This window comes from Ruditapes philippinarum, unplaced genomic scaffold (assembly GCF_026571515.1).
Source record: "Ruditapes philippinarum isolate M1 unplaced genomic scaffold, ASM2657151v2 ctg2304_1_1_1_1, whole genome shotgun sequence".
NCBI lineage: Eukaryota > Metazoa > Mollusca > Bivalvia > Venerida > Veneridae > Ruditapes > Ruditapes philippinarum.
Window position 1 is genome coordinate 7,686 of NW_026867152.1, and position 16,028 is coordinate 23,713.

Below are 16,028 nucleotides of genomic sequence, written 5' to 3' on the forward strand. Positions count from 1 at the left end.
CAGTTGTTTCTTAGGTACCGTATCTGCACTGTGCCAGTATAAATGACTTTTGCGTGAAAAGTATCTTTTATTGTTACACTTAGAGACATTTTCTTATTCCTTGGGGTATTGTTGAAAGTAAACGCAATTAGTGTATGCTTATAGAAATAACCTCTTTGGCAAAAAACCGTAAAAAACAGATTATTACTGCCAAAGTTGACAGAGTATAATTTTACTACTTTAAAAGCAAATTAGGCTTAATCGTTATGCGGGCGACCTAGTGTACAGAAAGTAAAAATTTAAATATGTCAATAAAACCAAGGAAATAAAAAAATACCTCTTATAATATATATGTGTCAAATTTAATATGAGGATTAATCAAAAAGTTCTTGGCCCGATGTACTTTCGATAGTCAGGGAACCCAACTAATGGTATAAGTTTGCAATATCACCGCTATCTACATCAATGCACTTTGCCCACCTGTGCTCCAACTTGTTTAACCCTTCAAAATAGAACTCTCTATTTTAGTCCTCAAAGAACTCATTGACCGCCTCCATGACAATTTCAGTTTTGGAAACAGGTAGAAGTCAGAGGGGACCAAAACCGAAGAATATGGCGGATGAGGAAGAATTTCAGGCCGCAGTCAGTTGCAGCAGCCATCGCAACTTGGGATGTGTGAGCTGGCGTATTGTCGTGCAGGAGCAGAACGCTTTGAGTCAGTTAAATGCCCATACTTTAACGCACAATTCTTGATGCAGACGTGTCAATTAGTCTGCACAGTACGTACCGTTTATGGTACGACCTTGCTCAAGATCGACAGTCATGATTATCCCCTCACTATCCCAAAAATTGAAGCCATCTTCCCTGCTGATGGCACCCTCTTGTATTTCTTCGGAGGGTGTGAGCAATGGTGCTTTCACTGCATGCTCTGTTTTTTGGATATTGGATCGAAGTTATGGACCCATGTTTCATCCTGAGTTACGATCGGGTATATATAAAATCAGGTTCATCCTCGTATCGAGACAAAAGCGTTTAATAGTCAAGCCTGGTACATTTCTGGTCGTCCGTCAACTGTCCGGGGACCCATCTAGCGGGACATGTGGCATTCCATAAACATAAGCCAGAATTACCTGAACTGAATTAAAGCTTATACCCACTTCTCTAACAATACTTCGTAGGTCTCGCCTTATGTCGAACATGACCAGATCGTGCACAACTTTGGCAGTTTCATCGTCGGTGGCCTATTTTGGCTGCTTAGGTCACTCAGGTCACTCATCATCTCAAATGCTCTCCCTGCCCCTCTTAAATTAAGCAGCCAATATTCTCACAGCGCTATAGGAAAGGGACTCCTTCCCAAGTGTATCCATGAAAACTTCATGGATTTCCTCTAGGACATTCCTTTCTTACAGAGGTACTTAATGACTGCTCTGATTTCAACTTTAAATGACACACCCTTCTACAGATCAAAGTGTGTTAAATGTTATTTAATCTGTGTAAAACCGCGTGAAACTCGGTCAGTAATCTTCAATAAGATATCAGTATAGACGAATTGTGTGTAAATGTCAGTGTAGTGGCTAGCAGTATATCGGGCCGAGAACTTTTTGATCATGCCTCGTACAGTGCATGTATGTTTTGTTTACACTTGTTGTGTTTTATTACGGATGAATGCAATTATTTTTATTTACATACCTTGTAAAATTAAAACAAAATAGATTTTAGTATTTACGATACACTTTTTTGAATGATCATTGTATTTTATGAGTTGGAGTATTTTGTCTGTTGTAAAAATTTTGTGTTATCTTAGGTCCCTGCTTGAGTTAAAATATCTAAAACAATGAACAATTGAAGTAGCTAAAGTGCTGGAAAATGTTTCGATACTATTTTTATTTTTTTTAAGAATCGAATATCAATAAGACCAACCGCGGCAGATCAGGGCCCCATGGGTGCTATACAATCCCGGTGCTAATTAGAGGTGTTGCACCATGAAAGATAAGTTCATTGTGAATGTTTACATTGTAAAGAAATAATCACCCAGCTGTGAAGTATGTTATCGTCGTACAACGGACAGATGTTGTTCTGAAATATTTCCAAATAATAGCAATAATTAGTACGGTTTAAGTAAAATTAAACGAATTGGAAGCATTATTTAATAAGTTAGATGTCAAACATTAAATAGAGGATATTAAATGGGTGTAAATTTAAAACTGGATTTCTGAATGAGTTTATTAACATACTCGTATATTATATATAATATTCATTTTACAGTAAACAAAATAATAAACATTAAACGAAAATAAAACCGAAAGGAGTATGAAATTGCAATAAAAACCTAGCATTTAGAAATTTGAAATACAGCGTCATTAATAAATCATTTTTTTTTATTTTTAAAAGTATATAAGTAAGACATTTGTGGTTACTGTAGGTTGTTGTTTTCTAAATTGTCTCTATCAATTGCACCTTTTATTGACTTTGCATACAATGAATTCATTTAAAATCTTCCATAGTGCTTAGAACACGTTAAAATTGACAATTTGTAAATATAAGTAATGAATTTTCCTAAATAATTATGCATTTTGTCTTCAAGCAGTAAGATATTCAAACTGATCATCTTGTAGTATCAAACTATTCTTAGTCAACTTGTTCCAATATACGAGGGGTGATCCAAAAATTCGTGGACACCCTGCATAAAACAAAAAGTAATAAAGCAAATCACGTGAAATTCTAGTATCTTATTAAGTGAGCATATGTCGGCAAATTCTCAAAATATTGTTAAGATTGTACAAGAATTAACGATTCTGCACTAGTTTATATACATAGACATGACAAAACGCGGCGCAGCTCACGACGTCACAAACGAGGTCATGCTTTCATAGGAAGTAATCTACGTTACCGTTTTGCCTTATAACTTTTCAAAGTATTCCCCTTTAACCTGCAAATATTTTTCATGGCGGCGGACCCAGTCTCTAAATGTACTCGCATACCATTCCTGGACAGTTCCATACGATAAATTAAAAGCCTTAAACTTATCCGTCTGTCTTCATTAATCTTCGCACGCACACTTTCAACAGTTTCTTTATCTCTTACCTCGACAGGTCGACCAGTCCCCGACTCATCCCCAACACTTTCCCTTCCATCCGAAAATCGGCGATACCACTTATAAACTAGAGAACGACACTGACGGTTTATTTGTCACACTTATGATCATTGTTTTGTCTTGCCAGGCGTCTTTTTAAGATTTACACAGAACTGTATAACTGTCCGAAGTTTTGCTGGATCCATGACGTCCATTTTTGATAAAGCTGTTTTAGTATCTGTTCTTTAAAGTACGAGCGTAAAATAACCGCAACTTCAAAAGTCTTCTGATACTGACAGAATGACGTCATACACATCACAACAACGTTATTATAACGTTTCTCGCAATTTTCTTTGTTTGCACAGGTTTTACATGTGTTTAAATGAGAAGAAAACGTTTACATCACAGAGAAAAAGTAAACTGCGCCGCGATTGTGATACTTATTGTTTTGATGTTGTCATATATAGATAAAAAATGCAATTGGTGTTTTAAAATTTGGTCAATTTATTAAAAAAGCATTTATTAATAATATCCAAAAAGTTCACTTCGGTAGGACGTCACGTTATGGAGAAACACACATTGTCCACGAATTTTCGGATCACCCCTCGTAAGCAGGCAGATGAGATGACAAAAAGTTTTTCCAAAGTTTTGAACTTCATGAAGGTTAAATAGCTTCTGAAATTTCAAATTTAAGTTTTTAATTTCTTAGATAATAAAGATGGCCTATGAAAAACGAAAATAATTTCGAAAGAGGGAGATTTTATTTCAAACGGACGTTAACGAGTTTGGTCTTCTCGTTGGTGCTTTTGTTCGTGTTTGTTTGGCAATTCAATAAAATGTTCAAGGACATCTCAAACTTAGGCAGATCTGTTCTATTTGAATGAATTAAGTCTGCTCATTATAAATATGGACCAAATTTATATCGCCTGTTATAGCTTATTCAATATCCAAAACATGACAGTCAAGACAATCTGATTTTCCATTCGACCTGACCTAGAATATAGTTTTTTTTAAACCAATAGTGCAAAACGCCTAAACAAAGTGATTCCACATCAATAAGCTAACCTATAGTAAAAAAACAACATAAGAGGCCTCATTAAAACGCCGATAATAATGACCCGTTTGTGATTATTTCACACAAAAAGGCACTTTTATGCTAACCATTAGTTCAAGGAACTTGTGAATAGTGCAAAACCGAATAACAAATTTAGTTTGTCGCCTGCATGTCGCAACTCTCTCTGTAGCAGACATCGTTTTTGTTTTTTTTTAAAGTTCCTCAAATATTACTTCTCAAACATGTATTACACAAAGAAACATGACAATTATTTGATTGGTTGAAATATTCACTTTGAAAGTGAATATTTCAACCAATCGAACAATTTCTTGAAATGGTCGTCTATAAAATTAATATCATGATATCTCTCTTTAATTACTTTTAAACCTACCGAATTAAAAAAATTTTTTTTATAATTTTTATGACTTAAGAAAGCAAACTTTAAAAGACATTTGCTTCAGATACAAACGGTGCCTGCCAAACAACACATCAGTGACTTAACAAAAAATAGATATTTGAATGAACAAGAGGGCCATGATGGCCCTGAAGTCGCTCACCTGTATATAGGCCCCCATAGCGGGGCCAGTTTAAACCCCAGGGCTTTTATTTGAACAAACTTGGTAGACACCCATTAGAAGATGTTTCATGCTAAGATCTAAGGTCTAGCTGGTCAAGTTTTTTCTTTACACATATAGTTAAAAACAGTTACACACCTGGGGCAGGGCCAGTTTTGACCCAAGGGCTTTTATTTTAACAATATTTGTAGACACTTACTATAAAATGTTTCATGCTTAATATCTAAACTCTAGCTATTCAGGTTTTTTCAAAAAAAAACTTTAAGTTTTTGCTATACACATATAAGGAAAATCAATCTCACCGGGGCTTGGCCAATTTTGACCCCAGGGCTTTTATTTGAACAAACTTTGTAGACACTCACTAGAAGATGCTTCGTGCTTAATATCTAAACTCTGGCTATTTGAGTTTTTTCAAAGAAGATTTTTTAAAGTTTTTGTTATACACATATAAGGAAAATGAATGACCCCCGGAGCGGGGCCAATTTTGACCCCAGGGCTTTTATTACAACAAACTTGGTAGACACTCACTAGAAGATGTTTCAAACTTAGTATCTTAACTCTAGCTATTTGTTTTTTTCAAAGAAGATTTTTTACGTTTTTGTTATACACATATAAGAAAAATCAATGACCCCCGGGGCAGGGCCAATTTTGACCCCAGGGCTCTTATATTTTGCGTAAACATTTGACAGGGTATTGTTTAATATATTAACTACACAATGATATTTGACTGAATGACTGTTGACAATAGTGTTTAACCAGAGACAAATCAAACACATGAACATAATGATTGATGCTGTGCTAATCTCGCAGACATTTACGTCCAGACAATTGAGAAGTGAAAAATTGACAAACAAGATAAACGAGAAAAAGTTAGACATGGAACACAAGAAATAAAGCTTCTTTTTCGTATTATCGTATTAGTACAGTTTCCGACTACATGTTAGATGAGTTGGAAAAAAACATAATTCTCTACTTGTACACCATTTACGACAGTCTAACTTGTAAAGATTTTGACTTGACGTTCACCAATGTTAGTTTTGTTTAAACATATTTTATTGCATTAAATACATGTTTACAAACATATCATACAAATAATAAGTATATTTCAAAATGCAAATGGGTTGGGCAACAAGTTCTTACAACATTAGATCAAGACCTTCCCAGTTAACCAATGTTAAGGTGCTGGCATTTGATTTTCCTTGTTTAAAAATAGAATGACAAATGAAATATGTGAATTCTAACATATTTTCATCAGTTCTGTATTGATGAATTAGGAAATAATTTAGCATTAATCCTATCCTAAAAAATTGACCTTTATTTCTTTCGAAATCTTTTTCTGGAAAACCGCCTACAATCTCCGAGACGGTTGTTTTGAATGTATGTCCATAATCTTATAATTTCCTACACAGTCGATCAAAAACAAATTGCGTTTAACAAAGGTACATGATAAATAACTTTTTTCAACTCATTTTGCTTCAAAATATATTCTAAAATGGATATGTAACGCACGTCACAGGACAAGTCATTTATAATAAATGCACAGCAAACATATCCGCCTTTCCTTCTTGACCTTGTTTTACATATATAGTTTTTTCTCAAATAACATCTGAGACAGACATTGTTTTGATACACATTTCTAATTTTCAACACTTAAATATATTTTGTACCATGATTATGATAAAAATTAATGGTAATAAACGGAGTTATAAGTAAAATGCGTAATACTATATCTGTATAGTGTCAACATGTGTTATGTCATGCATGTCTTCTTCGTCAGTAAAAATAAGAAAAATAATCGAGAATTGCCTTATAAAAACAAGTGATTGGTATTGTGTTAAGTACATCGATATTAACTAATGGTATCCTCGTTGCCTTTATTTCTTTAAACGTATCTTGGTACTCTCTTAGCAATTGACCTAGAAGTAATTCTCTGTATAAACTATATTTTATTCTCCTGTCTTTTTGAATAGACTCTTAATTGCTATGTACGAGGGCTCAAAAAGATAAATACTAATTACTTCAGGTCTTTTATCGATACTTTTTAAGGCACTTTAAGTACAACAAACATACTTGATAATCATTGCATTTTGTGTCGAACAATATAAAAATGTTCGTTAATAAGACTGTTCAGAATCCAAAATATGCTTATTTCTTTATTTATACGGATATCATAAATGTGAAAGCGTTCCTTACATTATATCAAAATTAAATGGACGTTTTTGAATGACCAACAAAGAATCAATTTATACATATTTAACTTTATACACTTTATTTCAAACGCCTCACGGGAACAAAGACAGCATTTGTACTTTATACCATACTATTGCCGCCATTGTCTAGCTTGTGACATCTTAAAGAGAAAATTTTATTCATAAAGCAAGAAATAATGGAACTAGCGTCGTTATTCAGCTCCCATACATCATTCTAAGGTAGTACAAAATTCAAGCATATGGTGCTTAAATGAGAAATAAATTGTATTATATGATTGTATTTCGTGAACAAACTTTCGAAATTGGTGGTTAATGTAATTTGAATCTTCAATTTTAAATCTTTTAAGAATCACAATTTTGAGGCTAAACGGTTAATGTCATAATAAATTCATTTCTAAAAGTAAAAACAAATTTAACAATTGCTGTATGTAATTTTTGTCTACAGACTTAATTAGGACAGGCCTGCATACACTCTATCATCATAATTATAATCATTTCAGTCTTGGATACGCTGTGTTATGTGTAATGATGACGCAGTATTAATTCATGTATACAAAAAAACCTCGAACTAATAAGTTGCAGGATTAATAAAGTCAACTTTATGATTGTTTATCAATTCCTTTTTGAAATTGTACTTAATCAAATTTTGACCTCCAGCTTTACTTAACTTTAGGTGAAGAGACCCTCTGTGCATTTTAAGCACTTAAAGTACAACAAACAGTCTTGATAATCATTGCATTTTGTGTCGAACAATATAAAAATGTTGGTTAATAAGACTGTTCAGAATCCAAAATATGCTAATTTCTTTATTTATACGAATATCATGACTGTGAAAGCGTTCCGTTCATTATATTAAAATTAAATGGACGTTTTTAAATGACCAACAAAGAATCAATTTTTTAAATATTTAACTATATACTCTTCATTTCAAACGCCTCACGGGAACAAAGACAGTGTTTGTACTTAATACCATACTATTGCCGCCATTGTCTAGCTTGTGACATCTTAAAGAGAAAATTGTATTCATAAAGCAAGAAATAATGAAACTAGCGTCGTTATTCAGCTCCCATACACCATACTTAGGTAGAACAAAATTCAAGCATATGGTGCCTAAATTAGAAATAAATTGTATAATATGATTGTATTTTGTGAACAAACTTTCGAAATTGGTGGTTAATGTAATTTGAATCTTCAATTTTAAATCTTTTAAGAATAACAATTTTGAGGCTAAACGGTTATTGTCATAATAAATTCATTTCTTAAAGTAAGTACAAATTTAACAATTGTTGTATGTAATTTTTGTCTACAAACTAAATTAGGACAGGCCTGCATACACTCTATCAACATATAATCATTTCAGTCTTGGATACTCTGTGTTTTGCGTAATGATGACGCAGTATAAATTCATGTATACAAAAAAACCTCGAACTAATAAGTTGCAGAATTAATAAAGTCAATTTTATGATTGTTTATCAATCCCTTTTTGAAATTGTACTTAATGAAATTTTGACCTCCAGCTTTACTTTACTTTAGTAAACTCTGTACATTATTTCAGGCATAAACGGGCTTTTCAGTAAAACAACCGGTGTTCCGTAAGCTCTTCTATCATGAAATATTCCTTACACCCTGGCGAAAAATTTACCCACAGTAGTGACTGTGTTTCTCGAATTAAGGGCAATTTAAAACTGCAAGATTTGAAAGGAGACTTGTTTCAACTAAGTTTGATGTTGCCACTCAATAACTTCACTTCATTGGATGATAGATCTTATTGAGATGAAGTGCAGTGTCCTTTGTTAATTTTTCACTTGATAACTCATTCGGCAGAGTCGCGATACGGTATTTCGAGGGTCCCGGGTTCGAGTCCCGGTCAAGCTGCACATGTTTCTCACCCTGTGACATTTATTTTTTCAATATAAACAATAACCGCTTTGTCCCTTAAAACTGCGTGGTTCCTATTTCTAACATGATGCATACATTGTGTACTTGTCTTTAATATAGCTTATTATATTCTCCTATTTCGGGACATGAATCGTCAGTGTGAATATAGTTTTTTTCTCAACTCAACTTTATTTAAGTAAATAAAGGCCTCCGGCCCAAAATACACAACAGTATAAATATAATAGTGTATACATGTATTGAATGTAGTTGTATAACATATAAAATTAGAATAAAATAAGTCAAGAGCTGGTACTTTTCAACAAGTGAAATACAAACAGAGATAGTTTATTATAAATATTTTCTTCATTTTGTGTATTCATCAGCGAATAAAAATCGTTAATTGTAGTACCATTTTAATACCAATTATAGAGATAATTATTTCGGACGTCATTAGAGCATTGAAAAAAGGCATGCAATTCACAATCAATAGCAGTTACATTATTTTGGTTAAAACAAAATAAACATATTCTTTCATGAAGTGGTGAATTATTTTGTCTTCCCATTTCAATCGTTAATTTGTGACAGGAACATCGAAACCTTGCAAGAGCAACCATATATTTTCTTGGAATATCACAGCAAAGATAACGTTCAGGATTTAATTGACTCTTACAAAATTTATAATGGTAACAACGGGACGCAATATTTATATCATTTTGTTCAAAACAATCTTTCAGCCGTTGACGAAAAGTTAAATTAAATATGTCTATATTTCCAATATCTTGTGCAAGCCATACATATCCAAAACCATAAGTATAAAGTAGTGATTTTACTTTAGATGCCCAACAATTTCGACCGCCCTCATCTAGGAAATTCAACATTTTATAACATATTATTATGACGTCTTAAATTAAACTATAATTATATCTGTTATAAATAATTGATAGGTCAGTGATATCAAGCTAAATCTGATTTTTAATTTTTCTTAACATTATTCGTTTGCCATTTTGTAATTAATTTGATATTTGGTTTTGACAAATTTATGACAATACATTATAAACAATAATCTTTTTTGCATTTAAATGCAAACAAATAAAATTGTTGGAAACAAAACATACTATTGAATGCATTATTAATTTGTGTATGACAAAATGCGTATTCCAACATGATATTGCCTAAAAAAATTGCCTGAAACAAGTATACAGTTGTTAAGTTATATATGTACTCTGCGATTTAAGCTGCTAAGAATGTATTGTATCCATTTGTGACATTTTAAAAACAACAACAACAAAACAGTTAATGTTATGATAAATCAATATGAGATTATTATGGTATTGTAAAATGGTCCAGATTTTCAATTTATTGAAACATGTCAGTTCTGGTGAATACAATGTTTCGTTCAATTTTTAAATCAGTTGTGTTTTTCTTTACTTGTTACTTGTTAGATTATATTTCAAGATGTTCTGAAAACTCTCAGATAGACAAATTATATTAAGGCCAACACATTTTATATCACAGACCTTAATTAATGAGACCTTCACGCCATGTTTTAAAAATAACTGTGTCTTTGTTAATCAATGTCTCAGCAGTAATTTATCGGCATTTAATTGAAAAATAGATTACCGCAGTAAGACGCAATACTCATCGGAAAAAAAGTTCAGTATTATCATTGTGTCACGTCAAATATCGCATGTACTTTAACTATATCCTAATTATTAATATACAAGAATAAAAGAAATAGTCATATAGGTTCCTGAACGTATATACTGTCTAAGTGGAAAATTTTGCAACCTGTAAATATTTGTGATCTTGCGAATAGAAATTATTCGCAAATATTTGATCAAGCAAAAAGAATTTCTGTTTAGGCAAACTTTCTTCTATTATTTGAAAACACGTTTTCATACAGCATCTTACATTAATAAGTTTGACAGTTCAGGTAATGAGTGTAATTTGTCACATTGCTTATTTGTTTAAGTTTTAAATTGTTCAAATTTTTGTGACGCACAAATTACAAATGTTTTAATCAAACAATATATGAGTTAGTAACATTATTCATATAACAAAAGAATGTTTCAAAATATGACAAAGAAATGTGTGAGCAGGTCCTTTATCAAGCAAAACAATGTGTATTTCAAACAGTTGTATAACTAATATTGGATAGAACAACTGAATAGAACGATTACAATAAAAACATATTCCTAGTACTTTTTTATTAATATATATTATGATATCAGAAAAACAAGATACAAGAAATCATATATTTTTGCAAATATTTCCACATGCAAAAAGTCTACTTTTTGACATTCGCAAAATTTTTGTGACGCATAAATATCCACATAATATACAGTATTGCTGGATAAAGTCACAATGAGATCTGTATGACCAAGGGCGCTAGCCGAGACTTATATATTCTCCCGTATATCTTCCAGTTACCTACTTAACAGTTTATAATACATTGCAAATCAAATTACGTATTTTTAACCTTATATGTTGTGTATAGTTAAGTATTTTTTTTTAAAAATGAAAAGGTCAATCACTGATTATTTAACCACAAAGTGCATTGTTTTTCCTAAGACCGGTCGTCATAATATGCATACTTAACAGTTTAAATAATTGTAGTATTATTGATAAATATTTAGGTTTAAATGTGATGAGAGAAATTTAACTTTTATGTAAAATATACAAAAAGGGAATCCCTAAAGAACGACAAAAAAAATGATGCCGGCTCAGTTATACCTAAATACAAATGGACAACACATGCGGTTTATAATATTTGTTAAATTAATACAGACGTGTTATAAAATAGATATTTCTTGTTTTACACTGTGTTTATATCTTTTTAGACGGGTTTATTATAGAGGGAATTGGAAATAGAGTTTAACGGAAAATTTAACGCAAAAACTAACATAGTAATTATAAATATACAATTGTAGAAGTTATTTGACTACTTGCTAACGCTATTCATAATTATTGATTAAACTTCGTTCTATATAGAAGACAGTATTAATACCGCCTTATCTTATTCGTATTAATTGCGGTCATAATATATGAGGTAGTATTACAACCACTTTATCTTCCTCGTTGTTGTAATTGACAGCTGTCGACGTAACTGTAAACTAAAATGTACTGTCAAGTATCAAATGTGCGTTTTTCAAGTGTGGCTCGTTGGTCTAGGGGTATGATTCTCGCTTTGGGTGCGAGAGGTCCCGGGTTCAAATCCCGGACGAGCCCATAATTTTTCTAATTTGTTGATATGAATGTACAAGCCAAACAAACCATAACATACAATCTATCTTAGTTTCTATAAAATGAAAGTTGATTGCGTCCTTTAAATAATATATATTTTATACGTTTACAACCATTAACATACATTTTGTTTAAACGATACATTTTTTATGAGTTACATGAATCGCAACAGTTCGGACCTTCAAAATTATAACATTATTTTTTCTTTCTTTAACAGTATAACATGAACAAAAAAAACTTATTATACTAAAACCTAGAATATTTTAATGTATTGATATGTTAAAATCTGACAAACGAAACGTACTATTTCAATGCAAAAGTGTGTTTATTATAACTTGCATACATACATTAAATTGTAATAAAGTAGCATTGACCTTTATTATTCAAAATCGACTTCTTGTGCATGTTGTACAAACAAAACGGCAAAGAAATATCGACATAGGGACGTAAACAATCTTGCATTTATATACATGTGTTTGATATATTTATACGATATCAGTTTATATGTTTGTAGTGCGACTTAATGAAATTTATATTTTACCTCTATAAACTATTTGCTGTTTACAAGTATTTGACTATATAAAAGTAATATGCTCACCTAAAAATAAATGATCAGGAAATCGGTTAAATCAAAATAATTTCACAGTTTGCCATATTTGTATTAAGTTTTATATTTACTATGAAAAACAAAACCCCTTAAAATAATGTGACCAACGGCAGTTTCTATCAATATCGTTTAGAATATATCGGTAATATCTTAAAAGAGTGAGGCAATCTTTTTATAATTTTAGTCGTTTCTATATTTATTTATTTATTTTAGTCTCATCTGTGTACAATTACATATATTTCAAAATAAAAGATAAACATTACATTGTACATAGCCATTCTTTAAGTAAAATTACAGGAGACTTAAGATATTTTACATATTTTACAATTAAAACCATATTCTGTTATGTTATGGGCATATGTATGTGTATATATGAAATATATGCACATATATATGCAAATATATTACACATTAAAATTAAATGCATATTAAAACATCACAAAATATCCACTGTAAATTCTGCCAATAGTGACAGCTCTAATAAAAGCTCACTATTAAAAGGTAACAGCTTAAATGAAAGTTCACTATTAAAAAAAAAAAATGTGCATCTTTATAATATTATTTGTCTAGAGGTTATCTTTGATTATGGAGTGGTCTAATTGGCAGAATTTACCTTGTTAATACAGAATGTATCTATGTTGTGTCATTAAAATGTTTCATTATCAATAAAGGTCTACCTTTCCCTTTCTTACACTAACCTGTCAATTAAACATTTGACTTTGACAGCTGCATTATGAAAAATCGTTCAATTCAACAAAATTTGTCACTTTTTAGACAGGGTAAAAACAACAAACAGATCACAGAAACGGATGCAACTCATTTAAACTCTTATAATATGTTTTCAGGAATATCACCAAGTAACATGTTCGTAACATCTATATCTTTAGATCGATTGCATACCTCAAAGTTTATTTATTTTGTATTTTTATACATATAATTAAAAGAAAAAAATCTGACGTTTTTTTTATCTCAACAATAATAAAATTATAATCTTTTTACAATCTGCAGTCACCAATAACATATAGATTTACATAATGGTATTACAGTTACTGTTTTTGTCCTCTCTGAACCATTCTTAAGGAGAATAAATATATTTTCAAATAACAAATTAGTGACACCTTAAATAGATGTATTTCCATTTCTGAAAATTATTTCATTTCTGTACATTTAAATTCCAGTAAGATGCATTTTGGTACTTTGATTTGTTGTTTTACATATGGTTTTAAATTAGGTTTTGGTAATGTTTTATATCAAGAATTATATTTATAGATGAACTCCTGAATACTCAAATTAGTTTCAAACTGCATTGTTGCTTTGCAGAGATGAAAATAATAAATTGACAGTCTCACTTATTTGTGTGTATGAAAATACATATTTTAAGTTGATAATAGGGGATTTCAGACTGATTGAATATGATGCAATTATACCATTGTGTTATGAAATCAAACGTTAAATAAGTGCTCATGTTTTATTACTATTAGATCATTATTACATTTCCTTTTTTCAAATATATCAGTTTAGTGATTATGTAACTACTTGCACCGTCCCTCTTTCAAAATAATAGCGAAAAGACTTTCGTTCATTTTACGGGAAATCTCTTGTACTTGAACGTTACAACGTTTTCACCATTAGACTTTCTTTGTATCACTTGACTAAACACTCACATTGACAAAACATTTATAGGTCAATACTTTTTAACATCACGTATTCAATTTGCCTGACCTAAATACTGGAGACTTCCTAGCATGTTGATCAATGCCTAAGCAACCAATTTCATCACCATTTAAATCGATAAGAAATACAATTTAAAACAAGAAAAACAACGTCAGAATGGATGGTTTGTTTCAATAACTATATTGGCTCATTGGTCTAGGGGTATGATTCTCGCTTAGGGTGCGAGAGGTCCCGGGTTCAAATTCCGGACGAGCCCAACTTTTTACGAGAAATTCAGCAAGATTTCAATGATTATGTGTTCTTTTTCTGTATAATCCATAAAGAATCGCAATAGTTCCGGACCTCCACTGAAAGTATATTTTTAATAGCTATTATTCTTTATCAGTACAACAAGAGAAACATATGAAAGATACCATTATTAAAATAGAGTATATTAAATGAGTGTAGTTTAATACTAAATTTATTGAACGAGTTGAATAAAATCATATTATGCGAGCCTCTGGCGAACATAATATTGTTTTATTCAACGAGTTCAATAAATTTAGTATTGAATCTACACGAATATAATATTCTTTTTATCACATATGTATAATAAGAACAGTAAACTGTTAAAATGAGTAATTTTTCAATGACGCGCCTATAGTGTAACGCTAAAATTAGCGCGCTTTCACGCTATGTTTATATATAGCGCAAATGACGTCACGTCAAAGTGTCATTACACAAGTGTAATATGTTTTTATTAAATGGCTTTATTTCACTCCTGCGCCGTGGTTTATGTAATAAAAAGTATTAAAAATGACATTATAATGTAACATGTGTGAATTTGGACGAACGGAAGGACAGAAGTAATACAGTCTGAAACTAATTAACATCTTACGAGTTCATCTTTCATAACTCCTTATATAAAACATCCTTAAAACTTAACCTACGAGTATAGTCACATGTTAAGCCACAAATTAAGTACAATTGCATCTTTTGGTTATATAAATGTACAAATTACTGAAATAATTGCCGGAAAAGGAAATGCATCCATTTGAAGCGTCCCTAATTTGTTTGTGAAAATACATTTTTCGTGTTAATATTGTTTTAAAGAGGACGGAAACAATATATAAATAAAGTATTATACGTATTTGGTGATTACAGATGGTAAAAAATGATGATATATTAATGTTCTGATGTAAAACGTGAGTTTTATTTCCATCAGGATGATATCATTATAATATTATAAATTACATAAATGTTCATTTCATTTCATATAACAAATACGTGTGTATACAATGTATAACGATTCTAAGGTGTGTATTAAATTGCACAAAGCAAAAAGAATAAATAGAGAATACATGGTTGATGTCGGTATGGAGAAGGTTTATCCGGTGAGCGTGAAAGTGTACTTTCGTGCAGCGAACCGGATACACGTTCTCCTATCCAGAAATCAACCATGTATTTGGTTTATCCTGCTTTATGTCTACTTTAGATGTTTTACTTTGAGATGTTTTCAGGTTATTAAAATGGTTTCATTCTTACTTTTCCCGATAAATCAGCGTCTATATATAGTTTTGTTTTGCTGCTAACCATGTGACGTCATCATATGACGGAATGACTGGAGATAGCAAGGCTTTATCCGGCTGATCATATAGACAGTAGCAAGATAAAAGTCGCTCATTTTGTTATTCTTTGTACTTGAACTTTCCAATGTAAATTTTTCTAATCATCATTCGGCTGACAACTCATATTT

General features: G+C 31.3%; 1 non-coding gene across 1 annotated transcript; it reads left to right on the forward strand.

The window, feature by feature from the left end:
- Positions 1-11,925: 11,925 nt before the first annotated feature.
- Trnap-ugg (transfer RNA proline (anticodon UGG)) lies at positions 11,926-11,997 on the forward strand. The gene has a single exon. It is a non-coding gene; the product is annotated as a tRNA-Pro (tRNA).
- The last annotated feature ends 4,031 nt before the right edge of the window (positions 11,998-16,028 follow it).